Source organism: Triturus cristatus, chromosome 8 (assembly GCF_964204655.1).
Source record: "Triturus cristatus chromosome 8, aTriCri1.1, whole genome shotgun sequence".
NCBI classification, from domain to species: Eukaryota; Metazoa; Chordata; class Amphibia; order Caudata; family Salamandridae; genus Triturus; species Triturus cristatus.
Genome location: NC_140591.1, coordinates 55,969,435 through 55,986,666, shown reverse-complemented (window position 1 = coordinate 55,986,666; position 17,232 = coordinate 55,969,435). Strand labels below are relative to the sequence as shown.

General features: G+C 37.5%; 10 non-coding genes across 10 annotated transcripts; all 10 read right to left on the bottom strand.

Annotated features, from left to right (window-relative positions):
* Window positions 1-410: 410 nt before the first annotated feature.
* Window positions 411-483, bottom strand: TRNAF-GAA (transfer RNA phenylalanine (anticodon GAA)). The gene has a single exon. It is a non-coding gene; the product is annotated as a tRNA-Phe (tRNA).
* A 1,096-nt stretch (window positions 484-1,579) lies between these two features.
* Window positions 1,580-1,652, bottom strand: TRNAF-GAA (transfer RNA phenylalanine (anticodon GAA)). Its single transcript has one exon. It is a non-coding gene; the product is annotated as a tRNA-Phe (tRNA).
* A 2,843-nt stretch (window positions 1,653-4,495) lies between these two features.
* Window positions 4,496-4,568, bottom strand: TRNAF-GAA (transfer RNA phenylalanine (anticodon GAA)). Its single transcript has one exon. It is a non-coding gene; the product is annotated as a tRNA-Phe (tRNA).
* Window positions 4,569-7,412: 2,844 nt separating this feature from the next.
* TRNAF-GAA (transfer RNA phenylalanine (anticodon GAA)) lies at window positions 7,413-7,485 on the bottom strand. The gene has a single exon. It is a non-coding gene; the product is annotated as a tRNA-Phe (tRNA).
* Window positions 7,486-9,161: 1,676 nt separating this feature from the next.
* On the bottom strand, window positions 9,162-9,234 carry TRNAF-GAA (transfer RNA phenylalanine (anticodon GAA)). The gene has a single exon. It is a non-coding gene; the product is annotated as a tRNA-Phe (tRNA).
* Window positions 9,235-10,330: 1,096 nt separating this feature from the next.
* TRNAF-GAA (transfer RNA phenylalanine (anticodon GAA)) lies at window positions 10,331-10,403 on the bottom strand. The gene has a single exon. It is a non-coding gene; the product is annotated as a tRNA-Phe (tRNA).
* A 1,674-nt stretch (window positions 10,404-12,077) lies between these two features.
* Window positions 12,078-12,150, bottom strand: TRNAF-GAA (transfer RNA phenylalanine (anticodon GAA)). Its single transcript has one exon. It is a non-coding gene; the product is annotated as a tRNA-Phe (tRNA).
* A 1,096-nt stretch (window positions 12,151-13,246) lies between these two features.
* Window positions 13,247-13,319, bottom strand: TRNAF-GAA (transfer RNA phenylalanine (anticodon GAA)). Its single transcript has one exon. It is a non-coding gene; the product is annotated as a tRNA-Phe (tRNA).
* A 1,675-nt stretch (window positions 13,320-14,994) lies between these two features.
* Window positions 14,995-15,067, bottom strand: TRNAF-GAA (transfer RNA phenylalanine (anticodon GAA)). The gene has a single exon. It is a non-coding gene; the product is annotated as a tRNA-Phe (tRNA).
* Window positions 15,068-16,163: 1,096 nt separating this feature from the next.
* Window positions 16,164-16,236, bottom strand: TRNAF-GAA (transfer RNA phenylalanine (anticodon GAA)). Its single transcript has one exon. It is a non-coding gene; the product is annotated as a tRNA-Phe (tRNA).
* Between the last annotated feature and the right edge of the window lie 996 nt (window positions 16,237-17,232).

The following is a 17,232-nucleotide window of genomic DNA, read 5'->3' as shown; positions in this document are numbered from 1 at the left end:
TATTATTCAGTAGCTAAATTGGTCTGATGGGTGAATTTCCTTTTTAGGAGCCAAGTTAGTTAGATGATGTTTGTAAACTATGAATGGACTTATACTCAGAAACACAGACCTATATGGCGAGGGTCGGCAAGCTAGGTCATCTGACTACTAACAGTTTTGTATAAGGGGAACTGGAGGCTGATGCAGGCAAAGCTTTACTTTCAATTAAAGGAAGAATTGGGAAATAAAGGAGGAAAAGTTGAATACAAGAGAGGTGGAAGCAAGTTTAAAAGAAAGACAGAAAGTAAATAATATGTTGAATTAATTGTATTGTCGATTATCTTGATAAAAGGTTTTGATCATTATAAACAAAGTCAATATGAGTTGACTCAAAATAGTCTTTGTGGCATGCAAAGCAGAAGTTCAAAATGTGCCGAAACCCGGGATCGAACCAGGGACCTTTAGATCTTCAGTCTAACGCTCTCCCAACTGAGCTATTTCGGCCTGCCAGCAGTTATAGTATTCAGCCTCTTTTTTTGAACAATCCCAGAACAGAGATGCAGAACCTGGATTTTCAATCTGAGGTTAGAGCTGTGTTTTAATGTGTCCTGCATTGTTCAGCAGCTAACTGGTGAAATGGGTGAGTAGCGTTTTTGGGATAAATGTTAGGTCGTTTTTCTTTTAAAACTCTAAGTGGACCAGCACTGTATTACACAGACGTATGTCGCCTGAGTAGGTAAGCTATGTCATCTCAATACTGACAACTTTGTTCAAGGAGAAGTGAAAGCTGATGCAGACAAGAGTTTACTTTGAAAAAAGTATAAAATGGGATAAATTCGTCATCAAAGCTGATGGCAAGAGAGGTGGAAGCAAGTTTAGAAGGAGGACAGAAAGACAACTTTTTGTTGAAGTTATCATGTGGTTGATCAGTTGATAAAATATTTTGAGAAATAAAGAAAAAAAAACTAGAGCTGATTTCAAGAAATATTTTGCAAGAATGTAGGATCCCCTCGCACTGTGCTGAAAGTCAGGATTGAATCAGGTACCTTAAGCTCTTCAGTCTAACGATCTCCCAACTGAGATATTTCAGCCAACAAGTCCCTGTGGCCTCCTGATGTATTATTAATAATTGTAGACGATACATACAGAACCTGGTCATTCTATTTTCGTTTATAGTTATGTGTTAAAGTGTCCAGTATCATTCAGCAGGTAACTTGGTCTGATGAGTGAATATCCTTTTTAGGGGACAATGTAGGTAGAATTTTTTTTTCTAAACTCTGAATTGACTTATACTCTGAAACACAGACCTATATGGCCAGGGTGTACAAGCTATGTCATCTGACTACTGACAGTTTTGTATAAGGGGAATTGGAGGCTGATGCAGGCAAAGCTTTACTTTAAAATAAAGCAAGAAGTTGCAAATAAATGAGGCATAGTTGAATACAAGAGAGGTGGAAGCAAGTTTGAAAGGAAGACAGAAAGTAAATAATATGTTGAATTGATTGGAGTTAAATCAACGCTCTTCTTTATCAAAACCTTTTATCAATCTGATCAACAACACAAACAGCTTTTGTGACATGAAAAGCAGAAGTTGAAATTGTGCCGAAACCCGGGATTGAACCAGGGACCTTTAGATCTTCAGTCTAACGCTCTCCCAACTGAGCTATTTCGGCCTGCTGGTAGTTTGGGTCTTCATCCTTTCTTTTAAACTTCCCAAGAAAATAGATGCTCAACCTCATGCTAGAGCTATGTTTTAAGATGTCCTGTATCATTCATCAGTTAACGGGTGCAATAGGTAAATAGCATTTTTCGGATCCAGGTTAGGTAGCTTTTTTTTTACTCTGAATGGACTAGCACCATATTACACAGAGGTATTTGGCCTGAGTAGGTAAGCTATGTCATCTGAATACTGAAATCTGTGTTCAAGGAGAAGTGGAAGCTGATGCAGACAAGAGTTTACTTTACAAAAAAGCATGAAATAGGAAACATTTGTAGTCGAAGCTGAATGCAAGAGAGGTGGAAGCAAATTTAGAAGGAGGACAGAAAGACAATTCTATGTTGAATTGATCATGTTGTCGATCAGTTGATCAAATATTTTGATATATAAAGAAAGAAAAACTTGAGCTGATACCAAGAAATATTTTGTGAGAAGCAAGAAACCTCTCAGACTTTTCCGAAACCCAGCATTGAACAAGGGACTTTTAGATTTTCAATCTAACACTCTCCCAACTGAGCTATTTCATCCAGCTGGCCATTTTGGCTTTCTGTTGTATTTTTGATAATTGTTAAAGATAAATGCAGACCCTGGTCATTCTATCTGCATGTGCAGTTATGTGTTAAATTGTCCAATATTATTCAGCAGCTAAATTGGTCTGATGGGTGAATTTCCTTTTTAGGAGCCAAGTTAGTTAGAAGATGTTTGTAAACTATGAATGGACTTATACTCAGACACACAGACCTATATGGCGAGGGTAGGCAAACTAGGTCATCTGACTACTAACAGTTTTGTATAAGGGGAACTCGAGGCTGATGCAGGCAAAGCTTTACTTTCAATTAAAGGAAGAATTGGCAAATAAAGCAGGTAAAGTTGAATACAAGAGAGGTGGAAGCAAGTTTGACAGAAAGACAGAATGTAAAAAATATGTTGAAATGGTTGCATTATCGATCAGCTTGATAAAAGGTTTTGATCATTATAAACAACGTCAATATGAGTTGACTCCAAATAGCATTTGTGGCATGCAAAGCAGAAGTTCAAAATGTGCCTAAACCCGGGATTGAACCAGGGACCTTTAGATCTTCAGTCTACTGCTCTCCCAACTGAGCTATTTCATCCAGCTGGCAATTTTGACTTTCTGTTGTATTTTTTATAATTGTTAAAGATAAATGCAGAACCTGGTCACTCTATCTGCATGTGCAGTTATGTGTTAAATTGTCCAGTATTATTCAGTAGCTAAATTGGTCTGATGGGTGAATTTCCTTTTTAGGAGCCAAGTTAGTTAGATGATGTTTGTAAACTATGAATGGACTTATACTCAGAAACACAGACCTATATGGCGAGGGTCGGCAAGCTAGGTCATCTGACTACTAACAGTTTTGTATAAGGGGAACTGGAGGCTGATGCAGGCAAAGCTTTACTTTCAATTAAAGGAAGAATTGGGAAATAAAGGAGGCAAAGTTGAATACAAGAGAGGTGGAAGCAAGTTTGAAAGAAAGACAGAAAGTAAATAATATGTTGAATGAATTGTATTGTCGATTATCTTGATAAAAGGTTTTGTTCATTATAAACAAAGTCAATATGAGTTGACTCAAAATAGTCTTTGTGGCATGCAAAGCAGAAGTTCAAAATGTGCCGAAACCCAGGATCGAACCAGGGACCTTTAGATCTTCAGTCTAACGCTCTCCCAACTGAGCTATTTCGGCCTGCCGGCAGTTATAGTATTCAGCCTCTTTTTTTGAACAATCCCAGAACAGAGATGCAGAACCTGGATTTTCAATCTGAGGTTAGAGCTGTGTTTTAATGTGTCCTGCATTGTTCAGCAGCTAACTGGTGAAATGGGTGAGTAGCGTTTTTGGGATAAATGTTAGGTCGTTTTTCTTTTAAAACTCTAAGTGGACCAGCACTGTATTACACAGACGTATGTCGCCTGAGTAGGTAAGCTATGTCATCTCAATACTGACAACTTTGTTCAAGGAGAAGTGAAAGCTGATGCAGACAAGAGTTTACTTTGAAAAAAGTATAAAATGGGATAAATTCGTCATCAAAGTTGATGGCAAGAGAGGTGGAAGCAAGTTTAGAAGGAGGACAGAAAGACAACTTTTTGTTGAAGTTATCATGTTGTTGATCAGTTGATAAAATATTTTGAGAAATAAAGAAAAAAAAACTAGAGCTGATTTCAAGAAATATTTTGCAAGAATGTAGGATCCCCTCGCACTGTGCTGAAAGTCAGGATTGAATCAGGTACCTTAAGCTCTTCAGTCTAACGATCTCCCAACTGAGATATTTCAGCCAACAAGTCCCTGTGGCCTCCTGATGTATTATTAATAATTGTAGACGATACATACAGAACCTGGTCATTCTATTTTCGTTTATAGTTATGTGTTAAAGTGTCCAGTATCATTCAGCAGGTAACTTGGTCTGATGAGTGAATATCCTTTTTAGGGGACAAGGTAGGTAGAATTTTTTTTTATAAACTTTGAATTGACTTATACTCTGAAACACAGACCTATATGGCCAGGGTGTACAAGCTATGTCATCTGACTACTGACAGTTTTGTATAAGGGGAATTGGAGGCTGATGCAGGCAAAGCTTTACTTTAAAATAAAGCAAGAAGTTGCAAATAAATGAGGCATAGTTGAATACAAGAGAGGTGGAAGCAAGTTTGAAAGGAAGACAGAAAGTAAATAATATGTTGAATTGATTGTGTTGTTGATCAGATTGATAAAAGGTTTTGATAAGGAAGAGCGTTGATTTAACTCCAAACAGCTTTTGTGACATGAAAAGCAGAAGTTGAAATTGTGCCGAAACCCGGGATTGAACCAGGGACCTTTAGATCTTCAGTCTAACGCTCTCCCAACTGAGCTATTTCGGCCTGCTGGTAGTTTGGGTCTTCATTCTTTCTTTTAAACTTCCCAAGAAAATAGATGCTCAACCTCATGCTAGAGCTATGTTTTAAGATGTCCTGTATCATTCATCAGTTAACGGGTGCAATAGGTAAATAGCATTTTTCGGATCCAGGTTAGGTAGCTTTTTTTTTTACTCTGAATGGACTAGCACCATATTACACAGAGGTATTTGGCCTGAGTAGGTAAGCTATGTCATCTGAATACTGAAATCTGTGTTCAAGGAGAAGTGGAAGCTGATGCAGACAAGAGTTTACTTTACAAAAAAGCATGAAATAGGAAACATTTGTAGTCGAAGCTGAATGCAAGAGAGGTGGAAGCAAATTTAGAAGGAGGACAGAAAGACAATTCTATGTTGAATTGATCATGTTGTCGATCAGTTGATCAAATATTTTGATAAATAAAGAAAGAAAAACTTGAGCTGATACCAAGAAATATTTTGTGAGAAGCAAGAAACCTCTCAGACTTTTCCGAAACCCAGCATTGAACAAGGGACTTTTAGATTTTCAATCTAACACTCTCCCAACTGAGCTATTTCATCCAGCTGGCCATTTTGGCTTTCTGTTGTATTTTTGATAATTGTTAAAGATAAATGCAGACCCTGGTCATTCTATCTGCATGTGCAGTTATGTGTTAAATTGTCCAATATTATTCAGCAGCTAAATTGGTCTGATGGGTGAATTTCCTTTTTAGGAGCCAAGTTAGTTAGAAGATGTTTGTAAACTATGAATGGACTTATACTCAGACACACAGACCTATATGGCGAGGGTAGGCAAACTAGGTCATCTGACTACTAACAGTTTTGTATAAGGGGAACTCGAGGCTGATGCAGGCAAAGCTTTACTTTCAATTAAAGGAAGAATTGGCAAATAAAGCAGGTAAAGTTGAATACAAGAGAGGTGGAAGCAAGTTTGACAGAAAGACAGAATGTAAAAAATATGTTGAAATGGTTGTCTTATCGATCAGCTTGATAAAAGGTTTTGATCATTATAAACAACGTCAATATGAGTTGACTCCAAATAGCATTTGTGGCATGCAAAGCAGAAGTTCAAAATGTGCCTAAACCCGGGATTGAACCAGGGACCTTTAGATCTTCAGTCTACTGCTCTCCCAACTGAGCTATTTCATCCAGCTGGCAATTTTGGCTTTCTGTTGTATTTTTTATAATTGTTAAAGATAAATGCAGAACCTGGTCACTCTATCTGCATGTGCAGTTATGTGTTAAATTGTCCAGTATTATTCAGTAGCTAAATTGGTCTGATGGGTGAATTTCCTTTTTAGGAGCCAAGTTAGTTAGATGATGTTTGTAAACTATGAATGGACTTATACTCAGAAACACAGACCTATATGGCGAGGGTCGGCAAGCTAGGTCATCTGACTACTAACAGTTTTGTATAAGGGGAACTGGAGGCTGATGCAGGCAAAGCATTACTTTCAATTAAAGGAAGAATTGGGAAATAAAGGAGGCAAAGTTGAATACAAGAGAGGTGGAAGCAAGTTTGAAAGAAAGACAGAAAGTAAATAATATGTTGAATTAATTGTATTGTCGATTATCTTGATAAAAGGTTTTGATCATTATAAACAAAGTCAATATGAGTTGACTCAAAATAGTCTTTGTGGCATGCAAAGCAGAAGTTCAAAATGTTCCGAAACCCGGGATCGAACCAGGGACCTTTAGATCTTCAGTCTAACGCTCTCCCAACTGAGCTATTTCGGCCTGCCAGCAGCTATAGTATTCAGCGTCTTTTTTTGAACAATCCCAGAACAGAGATGCAGAACCTGGATTTTCAATCTGAGGTTAGAGCTGTGTTTTAATGTGTCCTGCATTGTTCAGCAGCTAACTGGTGAAATGGGTGAGTAGCGTTTTTGGGATAAATGTTAGGTCGTTTTTCTTTTAAAACTCTAAGTGGACCAGCACTGTATTACACAGACGTATGTCGCCTGAGTAGGTAAGCTATGTCATCTCAATACTGACAACTTTGTTCAAGGAGAAGTGAAAGCTGATGCAGACAAGAGTTTACTTTGAAAAAAGTTTAAAATGGGATAAATTCGTCATCAAAGCTGATGGCAAGAGAGGTGGAAGCAAGTTTAGAAGGAGGACAGAAAGACAACTTTTTGTTGAAGTTATCATGTTGTTGATCAGTTGATAAAATATTTTGAGAAATAAAGAAAAAAAAACTAGAGCTGATTTCAAGAAATATTTTGCAAGAATGTAGGATCCCCTCGCACTGTGCTGAAAGTCAGGATTGAATCAGGTACCTTAAGCTCTTCAGTCTAACGATCTCCCAACTGAGATATTTCAGCCAACAAGTCCCTGTGGCCTCCTGATGTATTATTAATAATTGTAGACGATACATACAGAACCTGGTCATTCTATTTTCGTTTATAGTTATGTGTTAAAGTGTCCAGTATCATTCAGCAGGTAACTTGGTCTGATGAGTGAATATCCTTTTTAGGGGACAATGTAGGTAGAATTTTTTTTTCTAAACTCTGAATTGACTTATACTCTGAAACACAGACCTATATGGCCAGGGTGTACAAGCTATGTCATCTGACTACTGACAGTTTTGTATAAGGGGAATTGGAGGCTGATGCAGGCAAAGCTTTACTTTAAAATAAAGCAAGAAGTTTCAAATAAATGAGGCATAGTTGAATACAAAAGAGGTGGAAGCAAGTTTGAAAAGAAGACAGAAAGTAAATAATATGTTGAATTGATTGTGTTGTTGATCAGATTGATAAAAGGTTTTGATAAAGAAGAGCGTTGATTTAACTCCAAACAGCTTTTGAGACATGAAAAGCAGAGGTTGAAATTGTGCCGAAACCTGGGATTGAACCAGGGACCTTTAGATCTTCAGTCTAACGCTCTCCCAACTGAGCTATTTCGGCCTGCTGGTAGTTTGGGTCTTCATCCTTTCTTTTAAACTTCCCAAGAAAATAGATGCTCAACCTCATGCTAGAGCTATGTTTTAAGATGTCCTGTATCATTCATCAGTTAACGGGTGCAATAGGTAAATAGCATTTTTCGGATCCAGGTTAGGTAGCTTTTGTTTTTTACTCTGAATGGACTAGCACCATATTACACAGAGGTATTTGGCCTGAGTAGGTAAGCTATGTCATCTGAATACTGAAATCTGTGTTCAAGGAGAAGTGGAAGCTGATGCAGACAAGAGTTTACTTTACAAAAAAGCATGAAATAGGAAACATTTGTAGTCGAAGCTGAATGCAAGAGAGGTGGAAGCAAATTTAGAAGGAGGACAGAAAGACAATTCTATGTTGAATTGATCATGTTGTCGATCAGTTGATCAAATATTTTGATAAATAAAGAAAGAAAAACTTGAGCTGATACCAAGAAATATTTTGTGAGAAGCAAGAAACCTCTCAGACTTTTCCGAAACCCAGCATTGAAAAAGGGACTTTTAGATTTTCAATCTAACACTCTCCCAACTGAGCTATTTCATCCAGCTGGTCATTTTGGCTTTCTGTTGTATTTTTGATAATTGTTAAAGATAAATGCAGACCCTGGTCATTCTATCTGCATGTGCAGTTATGTGTTAAATTGTCCAATATTATTCAGCAGCTAAATTGGTCTGATGGGTGAATTTCCTTTTTAGGAGCCAAGTTAGTTAGAAGATGTTTGTAAACTATGAATGGACTTATACTCAGACACACAGACCTATATGGCGAGGGTAGGCAAACTAGGTCATCTGACTACTAACAGTTTTGTATAAGGGGAACTCGAGGCTGATGCAGGCAAAGCTTTACTTTCAATTAAAGGAAGAATTGGCAAATAAAGCAGGTAAAGTTGAATACAAGAGAGGTGGAAGCAAGTTTGACAGAAAGACAGAATGTAAAAAATATGTTGAAATGGTTGTCTTATCGATCAGCTTGATAAAAGGTTTTGATCATTATAAACAACGTCAATATGAGTTGACTCCAAATAGCATTTGTGGCATGCAAAGCAGAAGTTCAAAATGTGCCTAAACCCAGGATTGAACCAGGGACCTTTAGATCTTCAGTCTACTGCTCTCCCAACTGAGCTATTTCATCCAGCTGGCAATTTTGGCTTTCTGTTGTATTTTTTATAATTGTTAAAGATAAATGCAGAACCTGGTCACTCTATCTGCATGTGCAGTTATGTGTTAAATTGTCCAGTATTATTCAGTAGCTAAATTGGTCTGATGGGTGAATTTCCTTTTTAGGAGCCAAGTTAGTTAGATGATGTTTGTAAACTATGAATGGACTTATACTCAGAAACACAGACCTATATGGCGAGGGTCGGCAAGCTAGGTCATCTGACTACTAACAGTTTTGTATAAGGGGAACTGGAGGCTGATGCAGGCAAAGCTTTACTTTCAATTAAAGGAAGAATTGGGAAATAAAGGAGGAAAAGTTGAATACAAGAGAGGTGGAAGCAAGTTTGAAAGAAAGACAGAAAGTAAATAATATGTTGAATTAATTGTATTGTCGATTATCTTGATAAAAGGTTTTGATCATTATAAACAAAGTCAATATGAGTTGACTCAAAATAGTCTTTGTGGCATGCAAAGCAGAAGTTCAAAATGTGCCGAAACCCGGGATCGAACCAGGGACCTTTAGATCTTCAGTCTAACGCTCTCCCAACTGAGCTATTTCGGCCTGCCAGCAGTTATAGTATTCAGCCTCTTTTTTTGAACAATCCCAGAACAGAGATGCAGAACCTGGATTTTCAATCTGAGGTTAGAGCTGTGTTTTAATGTGTCCTGCATTGTTCAGCAGCTAACTGGTGAAATGGGTGAGTAGCGTTTTTGGGATAAATGTTAGGTCGTTTTTCTTTTAAAACTCTAAGTGGACCAGCACTGTATTACACAGACGTATGTCGCCTGAGTAGGTAAGCTATGTCATCTCAATACTGACAACTTTGTTCAAGGAGAAGTGAAAGCTGATGCAGACAAGAGTTTACTTTGAAAAAAGTATAAAATGGGATAAATTCGTCATCAAAGCTGATGGCAAGAGAGGTGGAAGCAAGTTTAGAAGGAGGACAGAAAGACAACTTTTTGTTGAAGTTATCATGTTGTTGATCAGTTGATAAAATATTTTGAGAAATAAAGAAAAAAAAACTAGAGCTGATTTCAAGAAATATTTTGCAAGAATGTAGGATCCCCTCGCACTGTGCTGAAAGTCAGGATTGAATCAGGTACCTTAAGCTCTTCAGTCTAACGATCTCCCAACTGAGATATTTCAGCCAACAAGTCCCTGTGGCCTCCTGATGTATTATTAATAATTGTAGACGATACATACAGAACCTGGTCATTCTATTTTCGTTTATAGTTATGTGTTAAAGTGTCCAGTATCATTCAGCAGGTAACTTGGTCTGATGAGTGAATATCCTTTTTAGGGGACAAGGTAGGTAGAATTTTTTTTTATAAACTTTGAATTGACTTATACTCTGAAACACAGACCTATATGGCCAGGGTGTACAAGCTATGTCATCTGACTACTGACAGTTTTGTATAAGGGGAATTGGAGGCTGATGCAGGCAAAGCTTTACTTTAAAATAAAGCAAGAAGTTGCAAATAAATGAGGCATAGTTGAATACAAGAGAGGTGGAAGCAAGTTTGAAAGGAAGACAGAAAGTAAATAAAATGTTGAATTGATTGTGTTGTTGATCAGATTGATAAAAGGTTTTGATAAGGAAGAGCGTTGATTTAACTCCAAACAGCTTTTGAGACATGAAAAGCAGAAGTTGAAATTGTGCCGAAACCCGGGATTGAACCAGGGACCTTTAGATCTTCAGTCTAACGCTCTCCCAACTGAGCTATTTCGGCCTGCTGGTAGTTTGGGTCTTCATCCTTTCTTTTAAACTTCCCAAGAAAATAGATGCTCAACCTCATGCTAGAGCTATGTTTTAAGATGTCCTGTATCATTCATCAGTTAACGGGTGCAATAGGTAAATAGCATTTTTCGGATCCAGGTTAGGTAGCTTTTTTTTTTACTCTGAATGGACTAGCACCATATTACACAGAGGTATTTGGCCTGAGTAGGTAAGCTATGTCATCTGAATACTGAAATCTGTGTTCAAGGAGAAGTGGAAGCTGATGCAGACAAGAGTTTACTTTACAAAAAAGCATGAAATAGGAAACATTTGTAGTCGAAGCTGAATGCAAGAGAGGTGGAAGCAAATTTAGAAGGAGGACAGAAAGACAATTCTATGTTGAATTGATCATGTTGTCGATCAGTTGATCAAATATTTTGATAAATAAAGAAAGAAAAACTTGAGCTGATACCAAGAAATATTTTGTGAGAAGCAAGAAACCTCTCAGACTTTTCCGAAACCCAGCATTGAACAAGGGACTTTTAGATTTTCAATCTAACACTCTCCCAACTGAGCTATTTCATCCAGCTGGCCATTTTGGCTTTCTGTTGTATTTTTGATAATTGTTAAAGATAAATGCAGACCCTGGTCATTCTATCTGCATGTGCAGTTATGTGTTAAATTGTCCAATATTATTCAGCAGCTAAATTGGTCTGATGGGTGAATTTCCTTTTTAGGAGCCAAGTTAGTTAGAAGATGTTTGTAAACTATGAATGGACTTATACTCAGACACACAGACCTATATGGCGAGGGTAGGCAAACTAGGTCATCTGACTACTAACAGTTTTGTATAGGGGACCTCGAGGCTGATGCAGGCAAAGCTTTACTTTCAATTAAAGGAAGAATTGGCAAATAAAGCAGGTAAAGTTGAATACAAGAGAGGTGGAAGCAAGTTTGACAGAAAGACAGAATGTAAAAAATATGTTGAAATGGTTGTCTTATCGATCAGCTTGATAAAAGGTTTTGATCATTATAAACAACGTCAATATGAGTTGACTCCAAATAGCATTTGTGGCATGCAAAGCAGAAGTTCAAAATGTGCCTAAACCCGGGATTGAACCAGGGACCTTTAGATGTTCAGTCTACTGCTCTCCCAACTGAGCTATTTCATCCAGCTGGCAATTTTGGCTTTCTGTTGTATTTTTTATAATTGTTAAAGATAAATGCAGAACCTGGTCACTCTATCTGCATGTGCAGTTATGTGTTAAATTGTCCAGTATTATTCAGTAGCTAAATTGGTCTGATGGGTGAATTTCCTTTTTAGGAGCCAAGTTAGTTAGATGATGTTTGTAAACTATGAATGGACTTATACTCAGAAACACAGACCTATATGGCGAGGGTCGGCAAGCTAGGTCATCTGACTACTAACAGTTTTGTATAATGGGAACTGGAGGCTGATGCAGGCAAAGCTTTACTTTCAATTAAAGGAAGAATTGGGAAATAAAGGAGGCAAAGTTGAATACAAGAGAGGTGGAAGCAAGTTTGAAAGAAAGACAGAAAGTAAATAATATGTTGAATTAATTGTATTGTCGATTATCTTGATAAAAGGTTTTGATCATTATAAACAAAGTCAATATGAGTTGACTCAAAATAGTCTTTGTGGCATGCAAAGCAGAAGTTCAAAATGTGCCGAAACCCGGGATCGAACCAGGGACCTTTAGATCTTCAGTCTAACGCTCTCCCAACTGAGCTATTTCGGCCTGCAAGCAGTTATAGTATTCAGCCTCTTTTTTTGAACAATCCCAGAACAGAGATGCAGAACCTGGATTTTCAATCTGAGGTTAGAGCTGTGTTTTAATGTGTCCTGCATTGTTCAGCAGCTAACTGGTGAAATGGGTGAGTAGCGTTTTTGGGATAAATGTTAGGTCGTTTTTCTTTTAAAACTCTAAGTGGACCAGCACTGTATTACACAGACGTATGTTGCCTGAGTAGGTAAGCTATGTCATCTCAATACTGACAACTTTGTTCAAGGAGAAGTGAAAGCTGATGCAGACAAGAGTTTACTTTGAAAAAAGTATAAAATGGGATAAATTCGTCATCAAAGTTGATGGCAAGAGAGGTGGAAGCAAGTTTAGAAGGAGGACAGAAAGACAACTTTTTGTTGAAGTTATCATGTTGTTGATCAGTTGATAAAATATTTTGTGAAATAAAGAAAAAAAAACTAGAGCTGATTTCAAGAAATATTTTGCAAGAATGTAGGATCCCCTTGCACTGTGCTGAAAGTCAGGATTGAATCAGGTACCTTAAGCTCTTCAGTCTAACGATCTCCCAACTGAGATATTTCAGCCAACAAGTCCCTGTGGCCTCCTGATGTATTATTAATAATTGTAGACGATACATACAGAACCTGGTCATTCTATTTTCGTTTATAGTTATGTGTTAAAGTGTCCAGTATCATTCAGCAGGTAACTTGGTCTGATGAGTGAATATCCTTTTTAGGGGACAAGGTAGGTAGAATTTTTTTTTATAAACTTTGAATTGACTTATACTCTGAAACACAGACCTATATGGCCAGGGTGTACAAGCTATGTCATCTGACTACTGACAGTTTTGTATAAGGGGAATTGGAGGCTGATGCAGGCAAAGCTTTACTTTAAAATAAAGCAAGAAGTTGCAAATAAATGAGGCATAGTTGAATACAAGAGAGGTGGAAGCAAGTTTGAAAGGAAGACAGAAAGTAAATAATATGTTGAATTGATTGTGTTGTTGATCAGATTGATAAAAGGTTTTGATAAGGAAGAGCGTTGATTTAACTCCAAACAGCTTTTGTGACATGAAAAGCAGAAGTTGAAATTGTGCCAAAACCCGGGATTGAACCAGGGACCTTTAGATCTTCAGTCTAACGCTCTCCCAACTGAGCTATTTCGGCCTGCTGGTAGTTTGGGTCTTCATCCTTTCTTTTAAACTTCCCAAGAAAATAGATGCTCAACCTCATGCTAGAGCTATGTTTTAAGATGTCCTGTATCATTCATCAGTTAACGGGTGCAATAGGTAAATAGCATTTTTCGGATCCAGGTTAGGTAGCTTTTTTTTTTACTCTGAATGGACTAGCACCATATTACACAGAGGTATTTGGCCTGAGTAGGTAAGCTATGTCATCTGAATACTGAAATCTGTGTTCAAGTAGAAGTGGAAGCTGATGCAGACAAGAGTTTACTTTACAAAAAAGCATGAAATAGGAAACATTTGTAGTCGAAGCTGAATGCAAGAGAGGTGGAAGCAAATTTAGAAGGAGGACAGAAAGACAATTCTATGTTGAATTGATCATGTTGTCGATCAGTTGATCAAATATTTTGATAAATAAAGAAAGAAAAACTTGAGCTGATACCAAGAAATATTTTGTGAGAAGCAAGAAACCTCTCAGACTTTTCCGAAACCCAGCATTGAACAAGGGACTTTTAGATTTTCAATCTAACACTCTCCCAACTGAGCTATTTCATCCAGCTGGCCATTTTGGCTTTCTGTTGTATTTTTGATAATTGTTAAAGATAAATGCAGACCCTGGTCATTCTATCTGCATGTGCAGTTATGTGTTAAATTGTCCAATATTATTCAGCAGCTAAATTGGTCTGATGGGTGAATTTCCTTTTTAGGAGCCAAGTTAGTTAGAAGATGTTTGTAAACTATGAATGGACTTATACTCAGACACACAGACCTATATGGCGAGGGAAGGCAAACTAGGTCATCTGACTACTAACAGTTTTGTATAAGGGGAACTCGAGGCTGATGCAGGCAAAGCTTTACTTTCAATTAAAGGAAGAATTGGCAAATAAAGCAGGTAAAGTTGAATACAAGAGAGGTGGAAGCAAGTTTGACAGAAAGACAGAATGTAAAAAATATGTTGAAATGGTTGTCTTATCGATCAGCTTGATAAAAGGTTTTGATCATTATAAACAACGTCAATATGAGTTGACTCCAAATAGCATTTGTGGCATGCAAAGCAGAAGTTCAAAATGTGCCTAAACCCGGGATTGAACCAGGGACCTTTAGATCTTCAGTCTACTGCTCTCCCAACTGAGCTATTTCATCCAGCTGGCAATTTTGGCTTTCTGTTGTATTTTTTATAATTGTTAAAGATAAATGCAGAACCTGGTCACTCTATCTGCATGTGCAGTTATGTGTTAAATTGTCCAGTATTATTCAGTAGCTAAATTGGTCTGATGGGTGAATTTCCTTTTTAGGAGCCAAGTTAGTTAGATGATGTTTGTAAACTATGAATGGACTTATACTCAGAAACACAGACCTATATGGCGAGGGTCGGCAAGCTAGGTCATCTGACTACTAACAGTTTTGTATAAGGGGAACTGGAGGCTGATGCAGGCAAAGCTTTACTTTCAATTAAAGGAAGAATTGGGAAATAAAGGAGGCAAAGTTGAATACAAGAGAGGTGGAAGCAAGTTTGAAAGAAAGACAGAAAGTAAATAATATGTTGAATTAATTGTATTGTCGATTATCTTGATAAAAGGTTTTGATCATTATAAACAAAGTCAATATGAGTTGACTCAAAATAGTCTTTGTGGCATGCAAAGCAGAAGTTCAAAATGTGCCGAAACCCGGGATCGAACCAGGGACCTTTAGATCTTCAGTCTAACGCTCTCCCAACTGAGCTATTTCGGCCTGCCAACAGTTATAGTATTCAGCCTCTTTTCTTGAACAATCCCAGAACAGAGATGCAGAACCTGGATTTTCAATCTGAGGTTAGAGCTGTGTTTTAATGTGTCCTGCATTGTTCAGCAGCTAACTGGTGAAATGGGTGAGTAGCGTTTTTGGGATAAATGTTAGGTCGTTTTTCTTTTAAAACTCTAAGTGGACCAGCACTGTATTACACAGACGTATGTCGCCTGAGTAGGTAAGCTATGTCATCTCAATACTGACAACTTTGTTCAAGGAGAAGTGAAAGCTGATGCAGACAAGAGTTTACTTTGAAAAAAGTATAAAATGGGATAAATTCGTCATCAAAGCTGATGGCAAGAGAGGTGGAAGCAAGTTTAGAAGGAGGACAGAAAGACAACTTTTTGTTGAAGTTATCATGTTGTTGATCAGTTGATAAAATATTTTGAGAAATAAAGAAAAAAAAACTAGAGCTGATTTCAAGAAATATTTTGCAAGAATGTAGGATCCCCTCGCACTGTGCTGAAAGTCAGGATTGAATCAGGTACCTTAAGCTCTTCAGTCTAACGATCTCCCAACTGAGATATTTCAGCCAACAAGTCCCTGTGGCCTCCTGATGTATTATTAATAATTGTAGACGATACATACAGAACCTGTTCATTCTATTTTCGTTTATAGTTATGTGTTAAAGTGTCCAGTATCATTCAGCAGGTAACTTGGTCTGATGAGTGAATATCCTTTTTAGGGGACAATGTAGGTAGAATTTTTTTTTCTAAACTCTGAATTGACTTATACTCTGAAACACAGACCTATATGGCCAGGGTGTACAAGCTATGTCATCTGACTACTGACAGTTTTGTATAAGGGGAATTGGAGGCTGATGCAGGCAAAGCTTTACTTTAAAATAAAGCAAGAAGTTTCAAATAAATGAGGCATAGTTGAATACAAAAGAGGTGGAAGCAAGTTTGAAAAGAAGACAGAAAGTAAATAATATGTTGAATTGATTGTGTTGTTGATCAGATTGATAAAAGGTTTTGATAAAGAAGAGCGTTGATTTAACTCCAAACAGCTTTTGAGACATGAAAAGCACAGGTTGAAATTGTGCCGAAACCTGGGATTGAACCAGGGACCTTTAGATCTTCAGTCTAACGCTCTCCCAACTGAGCTATTTCGGCCTGCTGGTAGTTTGGGTCTTCATCCTTTCTTTTAAACTTCCCAAGAAAATAGATGCTCAACCTCATGCTAGAGCTATGTTTTAAGATGTCCTGTATCATTCATCAGTTAACGGGTGCAATAGGTAAATAGCATTTTTCGGATCCAGGTTAGGTAGCTTTTGTTTTTTACTCTGAATGGACTAGCACCATATTACACAGAGGTATTTGGCCTGAGTAGGTAAGCTATGTCATCTGAATACTGAAATCTGTGTTCAAGGAGAAGTGGAAGCTGATGCAGACAAGAGTTTACTTTACAAAAAAGCATGAAATAGGAAACATTTGTAGTCGAAGCTGAATGCAAGAGAGGTGGAAGCAAATTTAGAAGGAGGACAGAAAGACAATTCTATGTTGAATTGATCATGTTGTCGATCAGTTGATCAAATATTTTGATAAATAAAGAAAGAAAAACTTGAGCTGATACCAAGAAATATTTTGTGAGAAGCAAGAAACCTCTCAGACTTTTCCGAAACCCAGCATTGAACAAGGGACTTTTAGATTTTCAATCTAACACTCTCCCAACTGAGCTATTTCATCCAGCTGGTCATTTTGGCTTTCTGTTGTATTTTTGATAATTGTTAAAGATAAATGCAGACCCTGGTCATTCTATCTGCATGTGCAGTTATGTGTTAAATTGTCCAATATTATTCAGCAGCTAAATTGGTCTGATGGGTGAATTTCCTTTTTAGGAGCCAAGTTAGTTAGAAGATGTTTGTAAACTATGAATGGACTTATACTCAGACACACAGACCTATATGGCGAGGGTAGGCAAACTAGGTCATCTGACTACTAACAGTTTTGTATAAGGGGAACTCGAGGCTGATGCAGGCAAAGCTTTACTTTCAATTAAAGGAAGAATTGGCAAATAAAGCAGGTAAAGTTGAATACAAGAGAGGTGGAAGCAAGTTTGACAGAAAGACAGAATGTAAAAAATATGTTGAAATGGTTGTCTTATCGATC